At 31.3% G+C, this 9,454-nt stretch overlaps 1 protein-coding gene across 1 annotated transcript in view; it reads left to right on the top strand.

Moving 5' to 3' along the window:
* Nucleotides 1–9,454, top strand: part of LOC129971058 (zinc finger protein 354A-like) — a 31,029-nt gene continuing 21,575 nt past the window's right edge. The window contains exon 1 of the mRNA XM_056084528.1: nt 1–181. The gene's annotated coding sequence lies outside the window, so the exon portion shown is untranslated. The remainder of the gene's footprint in view (nt 182–9,454) is intronic.

The raw sequence follows: 9,454 nt of genomic DNA, 5'->3' as shown, positions 1-9,454 counted from the left end.
AACGACCTGCTTTCCAATTAGATGCTCTTTTTTCACCTTCTTTCATTCTTATTGCCCTGATTCTAAAGAAATAGGAGGAAGAAATAACGATGGGGTTATAATCATTTTACTTTTTAGTTTGTGAGAAATGGAATTTGCCTTCGCTTTCTGTTCTATCAACAGGGATTTATCTGGTTAACAGGTATTTATCTTCATTTATTATCTTTTAATTCTTCTTATATACGAAGTACAGAATGATTACAAATGAATATCCCTACTTTGCAAGACTATTAAAAAACAAAACAAAGCACTTGTTGTTCGTTGGAAATTACAAATAATAATTGAAAGTTTAAATTCCATACATTTATAAGTGTTCATTGTAAACCCTTTCAAAAAATACGAAGGATATCAAGGCGATACTATTTATTTTTGCTTTCTGATGAACAATAGGTTGTACTTTGTTTTGTTTTCTTTTGACAGAATGCAAAATTGTGATATTTATTTATAATAACACTGTATATTAATGAAAGATAGTAGCAATACAGTGGACACCGTTTAATGTGATCGCAGATGATATTATAATTCGATTTACAGAATCAAACTTCTGTGACCTTGAACCAACAGTGTTCAAATATACGCAAATATATTTGTTTAGTGTGATTACTACATTGTTTTATATCGTCAGTTTTGAAATAAAAAATTGATTATCTTTCATTTTCAACCAGTATTAACGATTGAAATTCGAGATATTTCTTGCACCACGTGTAAGGAATATCTGGCAGTCATTTTCTCCATATTTTTATATCTGGATTAGAATTGTCTGGATTGGTTTAAAAAGACAGCTCTACTGCCTGGTGTGGGTTGAAATTTTAATAACCATAAACCATGATTGCTGCCTGCGACATAATTACAAAATCAAAATGGATAAAGGAGAAATGACTTGAGCGTTAAAAACAAAATTGAAATTATTAAGGAGGTATGAAAGATTAAATAAAATGAATCAGCACAGCACTGTGGCACCGCAGCACCTCTTCGTTGTAAAATTTTGAAAAATCGTTAGCTTCATGTGAGCAAGACCAAGCAATAAATGTTGATGTTCTGATGGCGGCAATATGTTAAATAAAACCCTCTAATGAGCAACGAATTGAGTCAAGATCTTATATTAGCGTCAAAGCTCTGGTATTTTAAAAGAGGAGTGTAACCTCATTTAACAAACTTTAAGCCATTGGGAGTGGTTTCTCCAAAAATTAATCTTAAACTTTCTAATAATAGCGTTATCTGAGGGTATGCCTTGAATGGTATTGGCATACAATAGTTACGAAATATTAACCTTTGGCGTGAATTTGGCATTTTTACTGAATATATCATATCATGGCGTTTATCCCTGGAATAGGTTAATAGTATCTGAAAATCGAAGTTGTGTTTTAGACGCATTTTTTCCAGTCAAACGAAATAAAGCAATATGAACAAAACTACACTTGCCGTCGTAAAATCATATACCGAATCTGATATATTCATATATTTGCACTTTTAATTTATAGCTTTTACTTATTTCTGCAGAAATGGTCAACAGAGCAGAAATGGTCAAGCCCTAGTTGGATTTGGCTCAAAATTTGATAGATGTTCACTCTATAAATGGTAATAAGTGTGTCGAATTTTATTTACATGGATCTCTTCGTTTCGTAGTTATTGTGTTAACTTATATTCGAATAGCCAGATAGACTTCATCTGAATGGATTTTGCTCAAAATTTGATAGAATTCTACGAATAGGGTGTAAAAACTCTATACCAAATTTCATCCGTCTAGCTGAAAGCGTTTTTGCGTTATCTTTGTCACAGACAGGCGGACATTTTACAAAAATGTGTTTTTGTAACTGATGGAAATTTTAAATGAGTAGATTCGTGAAAAAATCTCGAGTTCTGATTTTTTGACGATAACAAAATTTTCCGTATACAACACACATGAGAAAGTAACACTAGTGAGGAAATATAAATCGTTCTTATGAATCCAACATTTTTACAGAATCTGTGGTTCTAATATGTATTTTGAACACTTTTTTGCCGATCGAATTTAGTAAAAATTTTAAGCCATCTTGAGCTCTACGTTTTTTAATTATCATGTTTATTTTAATCATCAGATTCAGTTCTATTTGGACACTCTATGAAAACAGACTATGGCGGATTTTCGATTAGGCTGTTGCGTGGAGTCGCTAAACTAAGACGGGAGCGGACAAATAAATAAAAATTACAAAAGAATTACAAATTACTTTGTTTTAATTATAGGAAATTGAGATATTATTTATACTTTGTCAGATCCTTATACTTTTATTACATTATCTACTTATAAAAGTCTTCCTAAATACCATGTGTCTACTTAAATACATTAACACTGCGCTCAAACATGGATGCATTGCAATCAAAGTAAATAAATAAATTATTAGTTATAAATTTTGAAAAGTTATTAAAATAAAGCAAAAAAATTAACCTAAAATAAATCAAATTGTTAATATTGTGTACAAATATGGATGCTTTGCAGCCAAAATAAATAAATAATTAATTAGTTATAAAGTTTGAAACTATATTAAGTTAAAACAAAAAAATAACATAAATAAGTCATTTACATATAATTGACTTTAAAATGTAGTAGTTTGCTAATTGAGTAACTTATAAGAAAAAAAAGTTTATATAATTTTTCTTTTCTTGGGCGGCAAAATGCCCCAAACCGCTATTGCGTACAGATTAATTTCCTGTGTATAAATTGCGCTTAAAATTTTAAAATTTATTAAAAAATTTTTAAATAGAAATCTATAAAATGAATGCAAAGATCGCACACAAATTTTCTTCTTTTTATCTTAATGTGCTAGTCCCTTCCGGTATGGTGGTTGGATCCCGCCACCCTGGAGGGTACACTAATAGTGGGGGATCTGGCTCCTCCCATCGATGACGGGGCGTACTTCCTTCGGGGAGGGTTGTACCGTGGCCGGTGACGGCTCTTAAGACTCAATCACAGTTCCCGCCAATGTTGCTGTTGCGGCGGTCCGGTCATTCAATTTTTATGGTTTAAATCCGTGTGCCTTCGGGCGGGTCGGAGAGTTAGATGGTTGACTTATCTTAATGTTCTTTTGAATAATCAAAATAACAAATGATGCGACAGACAGACAGATAAACATAATTCCAAAAATACGTTTTCTCGCTCAAGATGATCTAAAAGCAGAAGATTTATCAAAATCTCCAGGTCGAATTTTTTTTTTTGACGATTACATTATTTTCTCAGTATACCAAGATGCAAAAATGCAACTTGTTTTAGTTCTTTTGCATTAAAATATCATTTTTTTTTCTTTATTTGCGACTGAAAGGTTATTTTTTTTTTCATTTTTACTTTTGATTCGTAAGACCAGGGATAATATGCCAACGAAATATCGTATTTCTATTGTATATCTCTATCTCTTAACAATTTAAAAGAATGATTATTTGGGTTATTGTTTTGATTCTTATATTTGAGTTGATTGTTGAGGTATGCATAGGAACTGAAGCCTATCTCTAAAACTAAAATTATAATATTGCTGCCCACTTTAGAAACGAATATTTTATCAGTGTATCATATCAAACGTAAATTTCCCAAAATGAAAAAAAAAAAAAATGAATAGTTTATATTCGCATAAATGAACAATGAGCCTTTGAAAGGGAAAAACAAGGCTATTAATGCCAGCGTCAGAGTTTCGAGCTGATATCCATTTCGAGAAAGCATAATTATTAACAAGGAGGCACAGCGCGTAACAAAACACAGAAGGCAAAAAAGGGACGAACAAATGATCACTAGTCTTATATAACATAGGATTTCTGGCCAGGTGCCAAAGGAATACATGTGTTGACCTTTGACACCTTTTCAATGGCAAAAGTATCACTTTCATTTGATACTTAGTACTAATAGCGCATTATTTTTACAAAGGGATTAATTAAACCGAAAGTGGAATTGGATCACGAAATAATAGAATATTTTAGAATGAAGTTAGGAAGGGCTAAATTAAGGTAAAGTTTTGGAAATTAATTTGGATTAAATTAAGAGTTTAAAATATCATTACATATATATATATATATATATATATATATATATATATATATATATATATATATATATATATATATATATGATGAAATTTTTGAAAATTAGTGAATAAAGACTGTGTAGGAAATTATTTCGTATACATAATCGCTTTAATAAAGAAAGAAATATGTGACTAACTCTCCCTAAACCTCTAATTAAGATTATACCCTTCCATCTCTGTCATAAAGTTGTTTAAAATTTTCTTCTCTCTATTAAAGATATTATCGAACCGCATAACATTGTGGATCTTGGGTAAGGCTATGAATCCTTGATTGACAAGGGCGTACAATAGTTATAAAATATGATCTTTGACGCAAATCTAGCATTTTTATTGAATACGTCGCGTGATCATTGAGATTTAATTAAATTTTTGGCGATTAATCCCTGGCATGTAGTAAATACACGACTCAAAAGTCAAAAATGTATTTCGGACACCTTTTTTCTGGCCGATGGAAACTAAAATTTTAGATATAATTACAATTGTATTTACAAGACGATATACTAAATTAATTTATTTAAATCATTGCATTTTTGAATCATTTCGTTTACATGCATGCGAAAATACAGACTGACAGGCGGTTAAGCCTTGATGAATTTTGTTTCAATATTTTGTATTGGTCTCCGTTTAGACATGAAACCTGCATACAAAATTTTATCTACCTCGCTAATTCCTTTTGTAACCATTGGATTGGAACAATCGGTCAGATAGACTTCCTCTGAATAAATTACATTTTATAAAAAAAAAGGAAAAAAAATTATGGAAACTATAAATTTTCTGTAAGGTTTCTATACCTATTTTTATCACTCTAGCTCACAGTGTGTTTGAATGATCGAGTTCACTGACAAACAGAAATAATTCCGAAAACAAATTTTTCGAATTCAGGGGCGTTTGAAAAGTAGAGATTCGTCAACAATCTCGGACTCGAACTTTGTGACGATTGCAGCACTTTGTATTGCTAACAATATTTTTTATTTTGTACACAGGGAAGTAAAAATTACAAAACAATCGAATTGAGAAGAATTTCATTGCAAAAATGTTTTAATTTTAAAAGGACAAAAAATTATATTCAAAATACCTTTAAAACAAAGGAAAATTAGTTCTATAATTTTTGCATGCTTTTTAGAAAACTACCCGTTTTCTTAAGCTTCAAACTATAGCTTGCAGAGCATCTTAAATTCTTAGAACTAAAATAATACTTCACGCAATTTAGAATTCCATCGGCTTGTTTATTCTTTCAACTTAACAGCATATATTACAAGCATTGCCAGATTCCAGAAGGTTTACAATGGATCATCAGCTATTATACAAAAAATAAACGAAATAATATTAACAAAATATGTTTATCAAAGAAAAAAATCGTTTGCTTTTACTTTTTAATAACATTTTAACAGAAATAAAAATGGTAGCAGTTATAAAATGTCTGAAAAGGAACCGTCTGCTAAATGTCTATTAACAGATTTAGACGATGATGTTTACCGAACAAGAATTTAAACGGCATTATTGGAAAGTTAAACTATTATGTTTGGTCAATGGTAACATCTGATAACTCCATATTGATAAAAAGTTTAGATGAATTGTCTAAATTTTTTATATATTTTTTTAATTTATTAAAATTTTGAGGTGAGTCATTCATAGGTATATATTGAAACTCTTCGAAATATATCCTGAGTCCACCTCACACAGCGATTCTTCATTGCGGTTGGAGTAAAATAGGACCGAGTGTGTAGTAAAACCTTATAAGCCAGTTAACAGCTACGCTGCCCAAGCAATTGCTTTTGTATTGTGGTCATGTTACTGGGTTGCGAACCACAAGGTCCCAGGTTCTATCCTCGCGCATCACAAACCGCCACAAGTGCTCTTCTAAAATTTCTTACATACTTTTCTGATAAACGCCCTCTTGCGTTTAAATACTTGTGAAATTACAGCATTTGTCACAGCATTACAGCGACTGACGGTCAAATCTTGATGGATTTGCTTTCTATTTAAGTTTTATCTATGCTTTAGATGTTAAATATTTTAATACATTTTATCGATCTAAATATCGTCGTTTTGTAGTTATCGTATTAACTCATATCCAGATAGTCGGTGAGACAGATTTCCTCTGCATAAAATTTGTTCAAAATTGACAAAAGTCTGTAAATGCAGTGTAAATATATATATCAAATTCCATCCGTCAAATTCAGAGTTTTTTTAATTATCGGGTTCATAGACAGACAGTCATAATTCCAAAAAATGTGTTTTTTGAATTTATGTGACATGAAGATCCATCAAAATCTTGAATTCAAATTTTTTAACGACTGCAAAATTTTTTTCAGTACAATATTCCCTCTGAAACTAAGTTATTATTAACTTTAAACCGAGTTATTAAACTTTGAATTTCGTTACTTTAGGTGAATCCAAGCTATCTTAGAGAAAATGCCATTCATTTATTACCTAATTTTCTTGGAAGTGATTATTTAAATGATTTAAAATTACATAAAATAATTTTACTCAAAACTTCATAACTCTATCAATCTTTACTCGTCGTGTATTGTAATTTATCTTATTAAGAATATTATCGCTTTAAAACTATGCAATCAAAAACATAACTTGTAAAAAAAACCAAGTCTCGCAACTCATTTCTTCTATCGTAAAAAGTTGTGAGATCCATGTAATACCAAGTCGGTCAATTTATTCAGTCCCTACTTAAGGGTCCTTCTGTTTTAAGTTATTACGTAATTAGCTAACCTAACAGCATCTTATAGTGACCATATCAATATTAAAAATCTTTTATGGTTTGAATAAATAGATTGACTTGGCAATCGCACTAAACAATCTAATTTAATATAATATATTAATGTAATCTAATTTAATGTAAAGATACATTGTGTTTTCATGCGATGGCCAAGTCCATCTATTTATTCAAACCATAAAAGATTTTTAATATTGATATGGCCACTATAAGATGTTGTTAGGTTAGCTAATTACGTAATAACTTAAGACAGAAGGACCCTTAAGTAGGGACTGAATAAATGGACTGACTTGGTATTACATGGATCTCACAACTTTTTACGATGGAAGAAATAAGTTGCGAGACTTGGTTTTTTTTACGTTATGTTTTTGATGGCATCTTATTTCTTTTTGTAGATAGTCCTTTTCTTATTTTTGTATGTAGTCTTCCTCTTTTTCTTTTCCGGTACTACTTCTTGAGCTTCAGCTACAGTTTTTCTCATCGAGACTTTGTCTATGATAAACAGCACTATTTCTTTCAAATCCGATCTCAGAACTTGGAGCACTTCATCAGAAAGTGACTTGTACTTCGGTGTTTTCTTGTGTTCTACAGGCAGCTGCAATAGTCTATGTATAGTCAATCTATTCACATTGAATGCAGCTATTCCTGTTGGAGCACTAACTGCTACTTTTTTGTTTAAATACGTCTTAACCCAAACTTTCAGAGTTTTTATTAAAAAGCTCTTTCCAGTGTCACCAGTTCCACTCACAAAACAGCGTAAAACGTCAGCGTTATTAACAGTTGTGTCCATTTTATTTGTGATCACATCGAAGACTCTTTTTTTGATCGGCATTAAGTTTTGCGATCATACTTTGAAGATCAGTTTGCTCTTCTTCTACCAGATTGATTCTCTGAAAGTCAACCATTGCATTTGCAGCTTCAAATTGAATTATTTCAAATTAGATATTGTTACAAACCTGTAATTTTGCTTCCCAGCGTGAATAGTGTCATCATAAGAAAGATCGTTTTACAGTAATCTACATTGGATGCTGTCGGATGTCGAGCCAGTAATCCCAGAGCTTGGTGACAAACTTGGCGACCATTTGGCGACGAATTTGCCGACAAAATGGATAATGCTCGAAACTTCGAGAAATTTATCGATTCGTCCATTATTACACGCATATTTTAGTTTTTCCTTGAATTATACATTAAACACTAATTGCATGCTAAATTTGAAGCTTATATGTCTGCTAGAAGCGCCTTAGAGTTTTGATGATCGGTCAGTCAGTCAATCAGTCAGTCAGTGACAAAATTCACAAACTTTGACTAGTTATAGTTCTTAAACTACTAGTTCAAATTTAATAGAATTTGAAATATACCGTTTTTATATCATGCCTGCTTGGTTACTGAAAATTCGGCTTCTAGTTTTATATACAACGAAGTTATAGGGGGTCGAAAATGGCCTGAATTGCTTCGAGAAAAGGATGGTACGGTCGTGCCGCTTGTTTTTCCTCGACTTGGCGGGGGTACTGCCGTGCCCCCAGATAAGTTGTACAATGATTTTGTGTTTTGCAAATAAAGTATTATTGTGTTTACTGACATTACTAATGCATAAATTCTAGAATGTATCAATTTAGCAGTGCATTTATTGAATCAGACAGCATAAAATACAGTTCTACATCATTTGAAGTGTATTTCCACTTTTAATTATATACTAGTAGTTTAGAAATGAGCTATCGAGCCACAATTAAAATCTTTACATATAAAATGCTAACGTACGTGACACAGAAATCGAGCTTATTACTAATTAACGAATGGCAACATTCAAATATAAACAAAACATCATACGAATTTAAGCCCGCTTTATTCATTGAATATTTTTACAGCTGTACTGATTCAAACACTTCATTTAGCTAATTAATGGAATTGCAGACTATTATTAGAAATATTCTTGGGATAGTTCAACAAGTCACCAAACAGGACATTCAGCAGAGAAAAGAAAATATAAAAGAAAAAAAAAAGGGGGGGGGCTTCAAATTAAAAGTTTGATTAAGTTCAAAAATAGGCTTAATCGTTGCCTGAAAAGTAATCGTGGTAACTCTCCATCAAAACATTCAACCGCGTGCTTTTGTTAATCGTTAATTCCGCAGTAGGATTTTCATTTCAGCTTTTATTTCGTGATATACACACTTTGCAATTTGCAGTAAACTGTTTTAATTGAATTCTTGTGTTTTAGTCTTGTGTTTTAGTAAATTGCAATGTTTTTTAAAGAAATACATCACATATTAATGACAGTCTAAAAATCCAACAATCTAGAAAAACAAACTGATCGCCAAAGGCGGCTCGTCTATATATAAAACGCTAATGTACATGGTACAGTGGCACAGAAGTCATTCTCATTATTAATTTTCGAATGGCAACAGTCAAATGTAAACAAACAATCATTCAGATTGCTTCATTGAAAATGACTATAGCTGCATTAAATTCAACGCTTCGCTTAGTTAATTAATAAATGAAAGTGCAAAATATCATTAGAAAGGTACTGGAAATGTTTTGGCATGTCATTAAAATTCAATTCACTCAGAAGAAAGAAGAATCTAAAGGAAATCAAGAAATAAGCTTCAAATAAAGTTTAATGAAGCGCGAAAATGGCCTTAAA

The sequence above is a fragment of the Argiope bruennichi genome, chromosome 6 (genome assembly GCF_947563725.1).
Source record: "Argiope bruennichi chromosome 6, qqArgBrue1.1, whole genome shotgun sequence".
NCBI classification, from domain to species: Eukaryota; Metazoa; Arthropoda; class Arachnida; order Araneae; family Araneidae; genus Argiope; species Argiope bruennichi.
The sequence above is the reverse complement of the archived record's forward strand: the minus strand, read 5'-3'. Positions and strand labels throughout refer to the sequence as shown.